This window comes from Molothrus ater, chromosome 20 (assembly GCF_012460135.2).
Source record: "Molothrus ater isolate BHLD 08-10-18 breed brown headed cowbird chromosome 20, BPBGC_Mater_1.1, whole genome shotgun sequence".
Taxonomy (NCBI): domain Eukaryota; kingdom Metazoa; phylum Chordata; class Aves; order Passeriformes; family Icteridae; genus Molothrus; species Molothrus ater.
In genome coordinates this window covers 5,819,298-5,835,543 of record NC_050497.2, presented here as the reverse complement: position 1 = coordinate 5,835,543, position 16,246 = coordinate 5,819,298, and the positions used below count along the sequence as shown (strand labels likewise).

General features: G+C 42.9%; 1 protein-coding gene across 21 annotated transcripts in view; it reads left to right on the top strand.

Annotated features, from left to right (window-relative positions):
* Positions 1-16,246, top strand: part of DNM1 (dynamin 1) — a 65,218-nt gene that overhangs the window by 6,563 nt on the left and 42,409 nt on the right. The window lies entirely within an intron of this gene.

Here is a 16,246-nt window from a genome sequence, read left to right as displayed (position 1 = left end):
CTTATTGAGGAGAAATGGAAGCAACTTACAACTTAGCATAAGTTAATTAAGAAAACAGTTCTTGCTGTGTTGTAGCTGCTGGGGTGAAACTTATTATGATGCCTTGAGCAGTGAATTTATTGGACAAGAACAAACCATGTGTGCTCCACCCATGTGAGCCAGTACTTAGCTTTTTGTTTCAGGCAGTCCATGAGTACCAAAACCAGAAGAGCTAGTGAAGGGGTGGCAGGCAGTCATCTAGAAGCATATGGTGTTCAGCCTATGTGCCCAATGTAAAATTGGTTTTGAGGCGGTGTCTGTGAAAGGAGATTTACTGATAATGTGCAGGGTAAACCCACTTCCTTGATATGCCACTAAAAAAACCACCCCAAAAACTTTGGGTGTAATACTTTCCTCCTTCTTGGACTCACAGATCTGTAACCATATGAGTCAGAGTACTGCTAGTTGGGAGGAGAGACTAAATTAAATCTGGTCCAAAAAAAACTAAACCCCAAACCCAGAAGTCTAGTCATGCATGGTGGGAAAAATAGCTTACTAGTGGGACAATTTCTCCTTCCACTTGAAGTTTCCTCTTCCTGGCCTCTGGGCTGGTTTTGCACCTTCTGATAGAGAGTGGAATCTCATGGTTAAGGAATATTGTCTCTTATTACAGGCAAATGGGCATGTTCAGCCTTGAGGTAGAATTCTGTTCTTTGCTCTGAAGCTAAATTCTTAGTGATTAATTTTTATACCTTTTTCTCCATCCTTTGAGGCTGTTGGTGTCTCCCATGACATGTAGGTGTATATCACTAATGGACACTTGAACACTGGACAACTTTAAGCATAAAGTGATACACTGTTTGTCTTAACAATAAATGAAAAAAAACTCTGTAAAGATGGCACTGCAGTGTCTGTCTGAGCCCTTGCAGAGGCTTGCCTTCTCTCTAGAAGTGTTGTGCCAAGAACTTTAATTCTTCATTTGCAGCAAGTATTTTGCAGGTTACTTAGGTCTGCTCTGCAGAGGTTGGGTCTGGTGCAGCCACCTTTGGCTGCTGGCATAGATCAGGTGCAGGATTTGAGGAGTGAGGGTGTTCTTAGAAAGCACTGGAGATGAGAGACTGTCCTACATGGCCTGGTAGCACTTGAATTTTTGAGCATGGTGTTTCAGGGCAGGGATGGGTAGCCCAGCTCTACAGAGGAGTGAGCCCAGGGTTTTGTACCTATGGACTTTCAGCACTTGCATGTTCTGGTCAGGTTTGGAGGTGGTCAGCCTGCAAGCAGGTACTGATTCTGGAAAAAACTGCAAAAAAGTTATTTCTCTTAATTTACATTTATCTGTGATCCATCTAAAGCACACATCATGCCTATTTTGGGGTGACTTGATGGAGTTTAGTAATGCAAACTGGAGAACTAACTACTATAGATACTGGGTTAGCTACAAAGAGAGGGCTGAGAACATTTCGGTGTTTACTGACAAGCAGGCAAGACTGCATCAAAACACTGATGGGCAATTTAAAGTTAAATATTTAAACAAATATTCCAGGTGACTCATTGATACTTTGTAGTTAGGTCCAGCTTTGTTTTCAAAGTCCATTAGTAAATATTTTAATAACAGTTGAATAAAAAGTGGCTCCACAGTTTTCTTAAGCTGTCTTATGTCAATGGGCAGACAGGACAATTAAGTTGCTGGCATTTGCTTCCTTTGTGACCTTCAGGTTTGTCACAGCTCCGAGCCTGCTGCTGACTGTAGTAGATAACTGTGCTTTGCTTTCCTTCAAGACACAGTACAGGAATAATGAGCCCTGAGTCTGAAATCTAACAGTGTCTCTGTTTTCTCCAGAGCATCTGACATGGAAAGTTTTGGCAGACCCTGCCATGACCAAATGGAAGTGAGATGGTCCCTGGTTTGTAGCTTCTTGCAATTCAGCATAACATGCTTTTGGGAGCTTCTTGGAAGCAGACGTTATGCAAGCTCCTCAAGCTGTGTCTTGCTGACTGGAAGCAAACTTGCCAGCTTCTGCCATTTTTCTGCAAGTCTTGTGACTTGTGTGGCTTTTCTTAGAGCCCTGGCCACAGCAATTGAGCGAACAGAAGAGCAGTGTAGCTTTTGTATTGAAAACAGCAATTTCTAACATGGAGGTTCGAGGGTATTTTTTTTCTCTAAAAGATGCTGTTTCCCTAAATGCTTCTGGAGACAAGTATAAAGACTCTCAAAGCTTCTAAGACCTGCATTGTCATCTCTTCCCTTCCTAAAAATCAGGGCTTAGTCTCAAAACTATAAGCTCTGCTGAAATACTCGTGTTGCAGTGGCAATGAACAATAAATGAGGTTTGGAATAAACCCAGTACCTCACTTGTGACGGAAATGGGAATTGAACTGGAGTCTCTGGGGCTGAAAATACTATTTTAATAATGTATTGCCTCAACAGTCTCCTTTAACTCTCCCTTTCCTGTTTCTTATGGCTTTAGGCTGCGTTGTTGCAGCCGTGTGGAAGGGTGAAGAGTTAATACAACCATAACAGACATGGTAAGTGCTGGGCTCCTGTCTGACTGCTCAGACTGTCATTTTGGGGCTGGGAAACACTCTTGCTGCAAGAGGGGCCAGTGTAGTATATGTGATGCCTAAGAGAGGACACAGCCAGTGTTAAACTGAAACTGCAGTGGATTTTGGCTGCAAAGCCAGGCAGTGTTGCTGTAATGCTGGATAAAAGCTGATCATAAATTGCAGCTGTATTTCAGAGTAGTTTTACAGCTGCATTCAGACCCTTTCTCATATCAATAGGCAGAAGTCTACAGAGATGCTGAGCAGTCGGTTCTCAACATCTGCAAATGTTTTCACAGCACAGCTAACTTACCCTGGAGAGCACTAGGAGAAACTACAGTGTTTCCCTTTATTATAAAATTGAGAATGGAGATCCAGTGATGAGGGAGGCAGTGCTGAATTTTTTAGAACAAGGAAAGAGGTACCTAAAGGCAAAAATCTTGAAGTCTTTGTTCAGTTCCTCCTCTTTGTCTTCCTGCCACTCTTACATGTGTAGAGACAGAGTAAGTTACCTAGGATCTGGCTCAGTGCTCTGACAAATTACCAGACTGTTTCAGCCCTGAGAGCTCTTCCTCATCCACATAGTTACAAACCTCTAAAAATTAGGCTTATAATGACTGTCCATTTGCCACCTGCCTTCCAGCACAGGAACAATTCCCTGTCAGCAGGGGAATATGTCTGTTAGTTCAGAATTAAACCAATAAACAGCAAAGCTCTAACCCTCACAGGTTTTATGCTGTTATTTAGCCTCACTGACTTGTTTATGATTTACTCTGAGCTTACACTGCTCTGGGTCATAATGGGACCCCTGGATTCTAATACATGTTAGGTTTTCTCTCTTTCTGGCTGCTGTGATCTCTTGTGTAATCTCTGGCTATTTCTTAAGCTGATTGTGCTTTTACTTTTAATAGAAGCTCCTCTATGAATAGCTGGGAATTGCCTGAGCGTGGTGGTGGCCTTGAGAGGAGATCTGTCGCAGTGGGGTTAAAGCCACGGGTGAGGAGGAGGAGGAGGCTGGTACATTCCAAAATGCAGAATAACCTTTAGGGATTGGTGCATGACATGTGTCACACTGCAGAGCTGATGCTGCAGCTCCAGCACTGAAACTCAGGTCACCTCTTCTACATCATGCAGCTCTCAGCAGAGATCCCAGCAATAAACTTCTTCCCTCTGGGCTGTGCTACTTTGATTTGTTCCTGTTCCTAAGAATTACTCTGCTTATGCCTGTTCGTGCAAGATGTGTTTGTTATCTCAGGCCTGCAAACTACCAAGCATCCCAAACTAATTTTGGAGAAAGAGATCCATTTCCTGAATGAATTTGTATAGACTATTGAAGGAATGATATTTAAGGAATGTTTACTGCAAAAGAATAAGTGAGTTACTGCATTGGCACTTGATACTTTGCCAACTTCTGCTTGGACAAAGTTGAACTCACATTGGACACCTGGAGGGGCAAAAGCAGATGTCTTAGAAATCACTGTATTGGTGGAGTGGAGATACAAGAGAGAGATATTTAGTTAAACCCTTTACTTGTGGAAGATAAGGAAAGGAATGGAAGGCTGTAAGACTGTGGTCTGTCCAAGTCACTACACCACAGTTTTGCTATCAGAATGCCCACTGATAAGGCAACACCTGCTTTGATCTTCCTTTTTTGTTGTTGTTGTTGAATTTAAGTGCAGCCTTTTTGTCACCTCCCATGGTCACTGCCCAAATTTGACTAGAGCAAATGTGCCTTTTGTGCACATGAGAAGTGCTGTTCCACTGGACATTGGAACCAGACAGGAGGTCTGAAGCTCATCTCTTCTGGGACTATTGATCCAATTTTTGTTCTGGTACAGTGGGAAATGGAGATGTTTGTGTGGTTTTTTAAGTAGAGTTTAATGCTTCTGACTTTGCTCTGCACTAGAGGTGTTTGCAATCAGTCTGCTGGGTCTTCTTCAAGGGCTTTAAGTGGCAGAGCCTCTGCACCATGTTCCCAGCTTGGGTTGATCCTAATTATATCTGGAGCTGCAGAGGTGCAGTGCATAGCAAGGAGCCTGGCACTGTTCCTGCATACTTCTCCAGGCTGAGCAGAGATGTAAATTGACATCTTAAATTCCCTCTGCAGGACAGCTGTGCACTGTGGGCAGTTTGGTCAGGATGTCTGAGTGCAGCATAACTCTGTTACCCCATGGAATTCTGTCCTTCCTGCCTGGCCTGTTGGAAAGGAAGCAGGCTGCCTCCCCATCCACAACACTCTCTGCCTCTTAACACTGACCTGAGATAAGCTTTGGGGTTCATGCATTCAGCTTTATAAACTCAACATCAATATGCAACACATCTTGGCTTGTTGAGGTACCATCCTTCTTCGTGCAGCTTCTGTTTGGTTTGTGTCTGTGGGCTCATCAAAGTGACTTTGCCTTTCCCAATGAACTCTTTCAGTTGTCTGTACCCTTTAAGGAATTCAGGCTCTGGGCAGCCTGTCTCCTTTGCTAGCACACAGTGCTGTCTGGGAGTGGAGGAAGTGTCATGCTGCAGTGATGAAATGTGCCTCCAGCTACGTTTGTTCTTCTCTTGGGTCTTGCAGCAAATATCAGGACTCCAGAGGTGGAGTTTTGACAAGAAATCTAAGATAATACTTAGCACAAGTATTTGATATCTTTGAATTTGCCATTGTGCCTGGTTTCCTTCTCTGAAGGAGAGAAGGACAAAAAGGGGGATAACCCCCTTTTTTATCCAGAGCCTCCACATGATGAGTAGTGTGAATATTAGTCACTGCTGCACAGTATGATGGTGTCTCTGAGCACAGGAGAGCCTCTACTGCTGGCAGCCTTTAGACTGCCTCTGCTGCTGGGCAGTCTGGACTCAGCTGCAGTCTGGCTCCAGAGATTAAGACACTGGTGGTGGGAAATAGCCAGGTCAGCCTGCTGCTCGTCAGTCTTAGCATCCATTAATCCCGGGTGTTATTGTGGCTGTGCTTTCCCATCAGCCATTCCTGTCCCAGAGTTTTAGTGTACAGCTTGTCCTTTTGTTTTCTCACAGCTCAAGTTGCAGGTGCTGAACAGGTCACGTTTTTCAAGGCTGCAGCCTCCTGTTACAGCAGAGCCAGGGGTTGGGAGCTTTGTTTGTGCCAAAGCAGAGCAGTGTTGCTGCAGTGTTATGACAGATCAGTGCGGCTTGAAAAAGAGGCAAAGATGCTGGCTCATGGGTTTACCTTTCTGGCCTTAAAAAAACCTGTTTCTTCACTATTGTTATAGGGACTGAACTAATTTGATGCCCTGTGGTGTTGCTGCTGTCTGGTATTGTCTTCTTGGGGACTGTCTGGAAATTACAGGGAGATTCTGCAATTGCAGAGTTTCTTGCCAGGGTATATATGCTTTTGAAGTAGCAAAAGGAAAACTTGCTTTTGTGCTGTGATGGTGAAAATTAAGCAAGACAGACATAAAGGTCTGGTTTACAGTTTTTGGGGTGGAGAATGCATCATGCAGTGCAATGTTTCTGGTGTTACTTTTTTTTTTTTCCTCACATGAGTAAGACCAGCCTTGTTTCCTTTCTCCTGGGATTGCAATTCTTGAAATCAAAACTGCATTTTCCACAAATGTGTAATCCTTACTGCCACATCCATTCAGGATACACCAGGCTGCTTATTCTCTTGAGTTCCTGATATTGTCATGCAGAATAAGTCCTGTATTATTTTTTACCGTGAATATCCCAAGGCAGCAAACAAAATCCAGGATTTCATTTTCTATTACTCAGAAAATCCTAGAAGAAGCTGCACAGCAGCAGTGCTGCAGTTTTGTGCTGTCTCCAGCCTGTGCTTCCCCAGCTCTGCAGCCTGGAGTCAATGCGGCATTTGCTATAACGGGCAGTGACTTTTTGAGATCAGGCAGTGCACTGTAGGCTGTGCCACTCTCTAAATTCTCCACAGTAAAATGCAGAGCTCCAAACAAGAAAATGCCTTTACAGTTTTTTGCCTGCGGAAACACAGAGTAAATTGGCTCACAAGTGCACGTGAGGTGCTGGAGTATTCTGTTTTGATTTCCCATCTGTGTTCTACGTCCTCACGTACTCTGGACTAACCCATCTGCAGGAAGATAGCAGGGAGGGAGCTGGCAGATAACCCTCAAAATGGAGGAGGAGAAGAATATTCCTGATTAATTCTCTCACAGCAGAGATGAACTGAAGCAAATGACATTTTGGATGAGATGGTCAGGTTTGTATGCTGGGAGTGCCTCTTGTTTCTCCTCCAAACTCTTGACCTGTGATTGTAGACACTTGCTTAAAACCTCAGCAGCTTGGGGCTGATGCCCACCAGTGAGGGATGCAGGAGCTGTGTGGACATCAAACTGATTTGTTTCTATGGAAACAGTAGATTTCACCATGTTTTAGGGAAGTAGGAGGGGAATTATACCCCTGGGCCTGGTTCTGGCTCTCAGATTGGATTGGTTGCTGCACAGCAATTGTAGAGCAGCAGCCCATGAAAGGATTATCTATCAGCCAGTGATCACAATTAGGGAGGGAAGCACGTGGCTCCAATCTGCCCCCATTGTGGGATTCCCAGGGTCACTGCCCTCCATGGCACGTAAAAACAAAGAGTTTAACCTTGGTTACTCATAGCCCCAAAGGAGAGCTGCATTGCAGTGCAGGCAGCTGCACCCAGGCTCCTCAGCTGGGATGGCTGAGGGAATGAGCTCTGCTTGTACTTCACAAGAGCTGAAAACTACTTTGTGGTATCTGCAAGGTCTGGGGGAAGCTGAGATCTTTTAGACAAGCTTCAAGTGATGCCTGGTGATGAAGTTATTGTAAGTGCAATTTGTTGTACTGATCTCAGAAAGTCCCAGCACTTGAAGTGCTGTGACTAGGGGTGATGATTTTGAGACCTTTTTTTTTAAAATGAAAGGTAACCTCATGAAACCACAGAAGGAATCAAAGCATGAATGTGAACCTCAAACAGGTTCAAGAAGAAGAGTTTTTACTAAACCCCATATATTCTTAGTGATCTGTAGAACTGAGTCTCTTCAAACTGGCCTGGTGCCCTTGTGCAAGATCCCAGTGCTGGTCCTTCTGAAGGAGTTAACCAACATCTCTGTATTTCAGACACTCTGCTCCTAAAGGCACTTACCTATCCAGGCTCTAGCACTGACTGAGAGGGAGAGCTTGTATTTCTAGATAGAAAGAAGGCAGACCATGGAAAACTGACAGAAAGGGCAATGCCTGTGTGTGTTTGAACCTTTTCCCAAGGTACTCCTTGTTTCCTACAAATGTAGGACAGGAGCTGTGTAACTCTCTGTAATGGGGAGAAATTCTCTTTGCTCAGCTTCTGTTTCCTCTTACTGTATATAGGGACTTCCTATATTCCATGTTATGTAAACTGAGTTAGGGATGAAGGGCAGCTTCCAGCAGAAATTCTTTCTTTATGCTTTGTAATATAGCCAGTAAGTCAATTGGATGGGATAATCCTGGTTATGGATTTGCAGGGGTGCATCAGAAGAATGCAGCAATATCTCTGCTTTACTTTCAGGTCATCTAAAATATATATATAGACCTTGAAAGTCAGGCCAGACCCTGCTGTAAGGTTTACCAAGCATACAGCTGGGGTGTGCTGGCTTCTTTGGAATTCCTGTAGACATACAGCAGCAGAAATGCCTGGGGCAGACTCATGGCTATGCCAGTTTAGTCTGCACCCTGGCAGGCCCTCAGGCCATTGACTAGAAGAGTAAGATTGCCTGTGACTTCCTTGGAAGTCCCTTGCCCTGTGGAAGCAGGGCAGCCAGGAGGGCTCTGTGGTTGTGCATTTGATGTGAAGTGGTGCACAGCAGCTCCAGCACAGCCATGACTTGGCATGATGCACACAGCTGTCTTCCAGATTTTGATGTATCCTGAAGCTAGTGGAGTGTGAAACAGAAAAATCAGCCCAAAGGATTCAAATTAAAATAAACAGTAGCAAAACTTATCTTATCCTACTGCTTCCAGCAACCTGCATAGAGGCATGTACAGGAGAGGGGCTGAGATGCAGAGAAAGGAGAGGTGGATGTGGAAAGAGTGGATTAAAGAGGCCCCAACTGCTATGGATGGCTCCTGGGAACCAGTCTGTGCAGTGAGAGATAAGCCAGAAAAGCAGAATTTAGTGCACTTGGGGAGGGGTGGGGGAGAGAGCTGTTTCCAAGTGAGCATTCATGTAAAAATTGCTGTGTGCTTTCCTTCTGGCTTTAGCAGTGTTAAGGAAGGTGCTGCAGGCAGGAGACTGAACACAGCCACTGCAGCTCAAGTATCAGTTATGTGAGAGAACATTGCCCCAGGGTGTTCCTCTCTCATTGTCTGAGCCCCCTCAGCCCACACTTGGCTCAACAAACACATTCTGAGTGGGCAAAACACGTTTTTGATTAACACTTCTGATGTTCAAGGCTTGTAGGTGCTCCCAGAGGCATGAGAGCACATGAATATGACAATGCCTCCAGTAACAAAAATCTTTCTCCTGTTCTGTAAGAAAGATCTGGGCACTCCCAAAAATTACCCAGACAAAGTACTGGACACTGTCATCTCTGTATATGTAAAATCAGTGCCCAGTAATTGTGTTGTGTTTCAGGGTGAGGAGACAAGCTGATGATAAAATAGCTAAGATGGAAGCTTGAAATTCAAGCTGTCCCTCTGTGGCACATCATTTACCCCAAATGTCAGTGAAACAAACCTCACCATTATGCCTGTCCACGAGGAACTGGATTTGATTTGCCAAACTCACTGTGTAGGCTTTCAAATGGCCAGACATGCAGCTTTCTATGGAGGTGGATTCTCTTGGAGGGGGCAGTCTCCTGAAAGGTTTCTTGTCTTTTCAGCAGAGACTGTGGTGTGGGGTCATTGTGGTTTTTGAAATGTTGTGTTTTGCAATAGATGTAAGTTTATGATGTGGCTTTGTTGAGTTTATATGTTAACTCCATAAATACACTGTATTTTTCTTATTTTGAACGAAGTGAGAGCACAGTGTGGGAAAAAGATACAGGAGAGCTCCAGAACATGGCATATCCTGGTCATTGGTGAAAGAGCTGCAGGAACCACAGCAAGGGTGATTCTTGTGGTGAGAATCATGTCAGTTCTGGAGCAGGATGTGTTGTGAGCATGTAATACTACTATTGCTACACTTAGTACACTGAATTAGCCTAGCTGCTGTCCTTTGATGTTCGGAAACCTCAGTGCCTCAGTCTGCACAAAACCTCGGGCAGAACCTCTTGCTGGCCCTGTGCTGGTATTGGGTGCAGTTCTGCACAAGGGAACAGAACAACTCCAGGCAGACTGGGAGAAGATGCCAACTCCAGAAGTTATTTTCTACTTCATTCTCTACCCTCTCTGACTGGTGTTTGCAAATTATCCAGTGTTATGTTACAAATGTGTCCAGCTTATACTGGCATTTGTGTTTTGCCCTGCTTAGGCAGCACCTGCGAATTTTCTAGGACAGTCCCTGGGAACTCACCTTAAACACAGCAAACTTCCACACTTGAGAGGCTTTTTGGTCCTTTTGCTTACTAACTTGGGGAACTGTACTTGGGAGAAGTGGCCAGGTGTTGGAGAAGCTGGCCTGTTTGAGGGTCAAAATTATTTAACAAAGCAATTGTAAGTGTTCCAAGCCAGCACAATAGTGTTAATCTCCCTCTGCACTATTGTAAATAGGAACTCAAGGTACAAGGCAGTGGGAAGCCTTCTCTTTATTTTTTTTTGTTTCTCCTAACATGTATATTATGATGACACTCATGAACTATTGCCTGTCTTTATTTTTCACAATTGTTTTCTTGAATAATGAATCATTGTGCACAATAATATTGCCAGTATACTGGAAAATGGTGTACTTACAATAGATCTTTATTTCTATATGTATCCATTGTGTGACCAGTACCAATTGCATCCTAAGAAGTTACATTATGCTAAGTGCTTATGGAATTGCTCTTGTTCACTGTGGGTCAGGACTAGGCATACTTGTGCTGTGGGGATTGGCTGATAAATAATGCACATCCTCTGGCTTAAAGTTATCTAAAAGTGCTAACCTTAATGGAAAAAACCATGGCTTAACTAGGAACAAGATTTAGATTATGATTATGAGTCTGTATGACTGGTGTCCAAGTTGATGTGAAGCAGTATGAAAGGAATATGAAAGCTTAGGGCAGAGGAGAACAGAATAGCAGGTTGATGGATGTTTTTGTTCATAATGCACCTGTTTTTGATGCTTGCTGTTCCTCTTGGCCCTGTCTGGCATTTTTTTTTTTTTTAGTTGAGAAGTGCTTTGGCTTAGTCAAGAGAAGAGCTCACAGAGGCACCAAGTGGAAATTCTGAATCTGCAATGCAGCCCTCTTGGAAACCTGCTGGGTGGCAGAGGAAAGAACAAACTTGTCCTTGTTCTTGCCTCACACCTGAATTATGGAATTGCTTACAAATGTACTTGCATGTTGCTTGAAGGATCAGACCAGGAAGGTGCTCCAAGGGCAGTTCTGCATCTTTCTTCCTTGTAGTAGAACTACATGATGTCTACTGTGAAGGAGCACCAGGAGTCAGTGACCAAAAAGTACAAAGCTCCTGCTGTTTGAGGTGCTTTCTTTAGGAGTCAATATGATTAATAGTAAATATTGTCAGTGTGTGGTTAAAGTGCCCCATAGGTGTCAGCCTGTGTGTTAAGGATTCATTTTGATGTGCTGAAGTAAGAACACGTTTGAAAATACAGGTGCTGTGAGATGAAGTGCTGTTCAGAGAAATGTGCAAGCTGTCCATAGAATGCAGCTTGTGTGAAAATGTCACTGTTGCTGATGGGCACAGTGATCAGAAGAATCATGTGTCAAAGGTACCAATACCTCTGGATTGGCTTGGGATTCTTGTTAAGCACTGTGCCGTCATGAGCTAAGCAGGAACTCTTGATCTGGATGTGTGAGAATGATGAATGATCAATTATAAGCCTTGACAGATGAAAATGGTTTGAAGCTTAGGCAGGAGCAGGTCTGAACTGTGTAACCAGACAGTAAAATCCATAGGGACAGAACTGTATTTCTTGTGGTATATTGGCATAGTGCTTTGTGCAGTGCATTTCTGATTGAATTGCTGTCCCCAGGCACCATCAGAACACAGGAAGTTACAAATACTCAAATTAAAATACAAACAGCCATGTGAAATTATGGAGGCTGTGTGAATTTTAATTTTCTGAAGCGAATATAATCCAAACTGGGGATTAATGACATCCCTTAATACCCTGTTTTTCTATAGATGTTTAATAAGAAATCAAATAGAAATTAAATGATCAGATGCTGGTGTTCCCTTCTGTTCTTTGCAACTACTTTTATGTCTTCATAAACTGCTGTTTTGGCTCTTCAATTGAGGCTTTACCTTCTCTGGTGCATTCTAATTCAAAAATCTCAAAGGTCTGGCAAACAATTGACTGCAGCTATGCTGTTGGTTTGTCTAGACTAGGCCTAGATTTGTATTTCAGAGCCCTCTCCAAACAGCTTTCCAAGCATTCCAGCTTCTCTGGAGTCAGGGAAAGCAAGGTCTGAGTTCATGTGGACCAAGAGATGGTACCTGGGACTCTGTTCTGGTTCTGACTGCTGAAGAGTTCTGCTGCAACTTCAGTGAAGACAATAATCATGCATGAAAAAGCTTTGACTCAAAGTCCTTTCAGAAATACAGATTACCAGTGGATGGAGAAGGTGCAAAACTTGAATTTGCTGGAAGGAGGGAATAAATGATGCTCATATTTGCAGTGGAAGAGACTCTATGGAGAAGCAGTTGCAGCCTGAGCTGATGTGTGGGGATGCCATTCTTGCTGTTCCGTTAGGAAGTTGTGGTTATCACTTCTGATATCATGGCTACAGGGTCAAAAAGAGATTTGCAAACACCAGATTGCTGGAATGAAACAGCGCTGTAAATGTTACAGGAATCTCTAAGCCTTGGAGCACAAACCTAAAGCAGTGAGCTGACACTTCTGGCAAAGCATGAAGGGACAGACTGGCTCATGCAATCACTTGTCTTGTACTTATCAGGATTTGAGAGCATTTATTCCAGCAAAGCTGGTGGAGCAGGCACAACATGCCTCTAACAGTCACTGAGATGCTCAAAGAATTGCTTCTCCTCCAGAGATCTCAGTGTCTCATTTCACAGGACAACATCAGATCCAAGTGTTTGACCAAAGGAGTAAACAAGTATTCTTTGGTCTGAGCAAACTGTGTGTGTGTGTGTGTGGACACAAATGTGCCCCTACTGCAGCAAACTAACTCATCTGAGTATCTTTCAATGGACAGTCACATTTTCTTCAGTGTAGCAACAGTGAATAAACACAAGCAACGTGTCTGAAAGTTTCAGTGTGTGCCTCTTCAGGTAATCCCAAGCTTTCCATATGGGTATGTGTCCTACTTTTTTTGATTGCATCTATCTTTGCTTCCCTTTCCATACAATATATGTTGATTTATACAAGCAGTTTGTCAATTTCCTTTGTTTTATGAATAGTTTGGGCAAAGTATCTTTGATTGATGCTACTTTTAACTTCTAATCCCTTGTATTGTGCAAGTCATTAAATGAATTCTGAAACTTGTTTATAGAGCAGAGGTGGTTTTTTTGGTCACTAATAGCCACTAATAACCTTTCTGTTCTGTAGGATTCTAAGTTACCTAATGCATGAATGCTTTTCGTAGATAGTGTCTGGCTTTAGTTAAAAGCCTCAAACAAACAAACGACAAAACAATTAAGGAAAGCCCAATTCCCAGTGCTCTGATTATAAATGGATTGTTGCATGACATCAAGATTGCTTTAATGTGTTTTCAAGGTCTTTGGATTTTATTTTGGTGTTGCTCTACAGTAGCTGCCTTCCCTTTAATATTTTTTTACTGCATTACAAATGCAGCTTTCAGCCCAAATCTGCACTCTCATGCAGCTCTGCATATGAAAATAGTCATAAGACTGGAGGGGATGCTGTGATTGTGCTTGCCCTGAGGTAGCTAGTCAAGAACATGTGTAAGCACTTCTGAACTGAGCAATGCAAAATACAACAATAAATGCCTTTTCAGGTCATTTCCTTGCCTGAACTCTTTCAGCCTGAGACCTGTTAAAATTTGCATCCTTGGTTCTTTGTGTTGCTTTGGTTTAGAGGAGGAGATCTGTCTCTGGCCAAGAATTTACCTACCTCAATATTCGTTGTTAATTAAAAAATGAGTGTGAAATACATAGAAATAAGTCTTTCAATAAGTGATGTTTTGGGAAATGTAATTATCTGAGCCTAGTTTTCAACCTTGATAAAATGCTTGGAATTGCATTGCTAGAACTGATACCTCAGTATCTTGATTCAGAATTTCGAGTCAATAGCTAAGAAAGCTACAAGCAAATTAAGTATTTATATTCCCTGAATACAGCTCTGTCTGTTTTAGCTGCTGCTTTGTGTATTTTCTAGATGAAGCCTAGCCTGGAGGAGTGGCACAGTGTTGTATTCCTGCTTTAAAGCACAGGAAATCAAATGTTGTCGTGCCCTTCTGTGTGTTACAAACAAAGAAACAGAAAAAGGATTTCCCAGTTTTTAAGATAAAGAGTGAAAGAGGAAAACAAGGGGGTTGGTGCCCTCGACCTGAGTAACATAATTCAGGCAGTTGTGTACAGTGGTGTATGTAATGAGGCTCTGCTGTCATGCTGCAGGCTGCCTTGTCTCAGCACTCCAAGCCTTTCTAACATTTTATCTCTGAAGACTTATTCCATCTTTCTTTTTCCTCCCTCAGCCTTACTCTTTTACATCTCCCCTGCTGGAATGAGCCATTTTAACCCCTCTGCTCTGGTTGCCTGCCTAGGTCACCTGGTAACCTGGTGGTTTTAACCTGGTGTGTTGCCTTCCTGATTCCAGCTTGGTGCCATCACTTTGGGCTCTTTTGGAGCAATAGCTCTGTGTGTGTAGCTCTTCCTTCAGGCTCTGAAGTGAGCTCAGCCTGCACTGGGCATGTTGTCTGTGCCACACGTGCTCTGTGGTTGTATTTATTTGCAGCAGCAGTTTGTGCACCCTGCAAGAGGGCAGGCAGGGCTCTCCACTCCTCCTGCTCCTCGGCACTCAGCCAGCTCCCCACGGAATTTACTAATCTCTACTTTTTGGTTTCTATCATTTGAAAGGCTTAGCTGGAGCTGGAGGAGGAAGGGGTTTTCCAACAGACTGTAGAGAGAAAGTAAATGAAGAATAGGAAATAACATGGAGACAATGGGATGATACTACATCAGTTGTAGGGTTTTTGTAATAATGCTTTTTGGCTGTGACTCCTGATAGGAGTGTAGAGAAGATTGAAAGTTGAACTGCATATACCTCCCAGTACTTTGTGGGTAAGAACACACATTCATTTTCTGATATTAGGGATCAAATTTGCATGTATTTTCACTCAGAACTAGAGCAGCACTAAAGATTCTTGGTTTAGGTGACAAAATCTTCCATATTGATTTGTTGTCTTGTCCTCTAGAGGACTTGGGTTTTTTTCCTTGGAATAGCCTGGGTGCTACTTGAGTTAATAAATAAATTGGATCTTTTAAAATAATGCTGGAACTCAATGCCATAGGCTTTCTATCTCTTTTTGTCTTGAGATTTTTTTTTTCTTAGTAGCTGTGATAAGGACAGCAGAGAAATTGGGATTTTAACCAAAGCAGAAAGATCCAGGAAAACGTAGTGCAGATCAATAGGATCTTGCTTCCTATTGATTTCATGCTTATAAAGGCAAGTGGTCCTTTTTCTACAGTAAAGCAAGATTTGATACTGCAAGTTGGAAACCAATGACTAGAGGACTGTCTTGGTGTGCTGGAAAGGGAATCTGTAGTAATGTGATTCCTTTTTCTTAGGTGTAAGTTCAAAATAATTTAGTGGAGCTCAAATGGATTTGCTATGCTAACAACTGATACAGGGATAGGACTTTTCCACATATTAACCACAGACATCATAGGAATGGAGCTGAGACAGCAGAAAACTGTTAGAATGATGCAGTGTCTCAGAGATTCCAGGGTTAATCCCACTGGAATGGAAAAACTAGAGCTGTGTTATTTGAAAATCAAATGAAAGGTAATCCCCAGTTAACTCTTTATACTTCTGGAAAGTCTAAAATAATGAGAATGAGTTTCAGTCTAATTTTAACTGAAGTTCCATTACTCCTGGCTTAGTAATTAACTGGTGATATTTTTATTTGAGGTGTTAGAGGATATACAGGGCCTCCTTACACTCATTTCACTTGAACCTAGTCTTCAGTTTTTGATATTACCAAGTTACTCTGACATTCCCACAGATGGGGAATTACTTTTATAGCTGAGAAAATGGAAATAGAGAGAAGCAGAATAACTTGCATAGGGTTACACAGGAAATGATTGGCCAGACCAGGAGCTGAGACAGGGCTGCTCAAGGCCTTGTCTGACACAGAAACTCACTTCTCATCTTCACGGACTTTGTCAGTCTTAAGTTCATGCAGGAGTAAGAGGAATACCTCAAAGTGGAGAGCCCTGGATTTCTCATTCAGCAGAGTCAATAGTTACTCCTGAATCAGCAAAATTATTCCTTGCCACAGTTCTGAGGGGAAGGAGGATTGTCTGCCAGAACCCTGCCAGTGTAGGCAGGGCTTCTTTTAACAGAGAATGCTATGTTCATGCTGTAGGAAACATATTTTGAAGTGATGCTTCTCCCAGTAGGCGAGGAAGCAATTGATTATATTTTCAGAACTGCTCAGTGGCTCTTGAAGAGCCACATGAACAGCCAAGTAGTAGAAAACCAGACCACAAA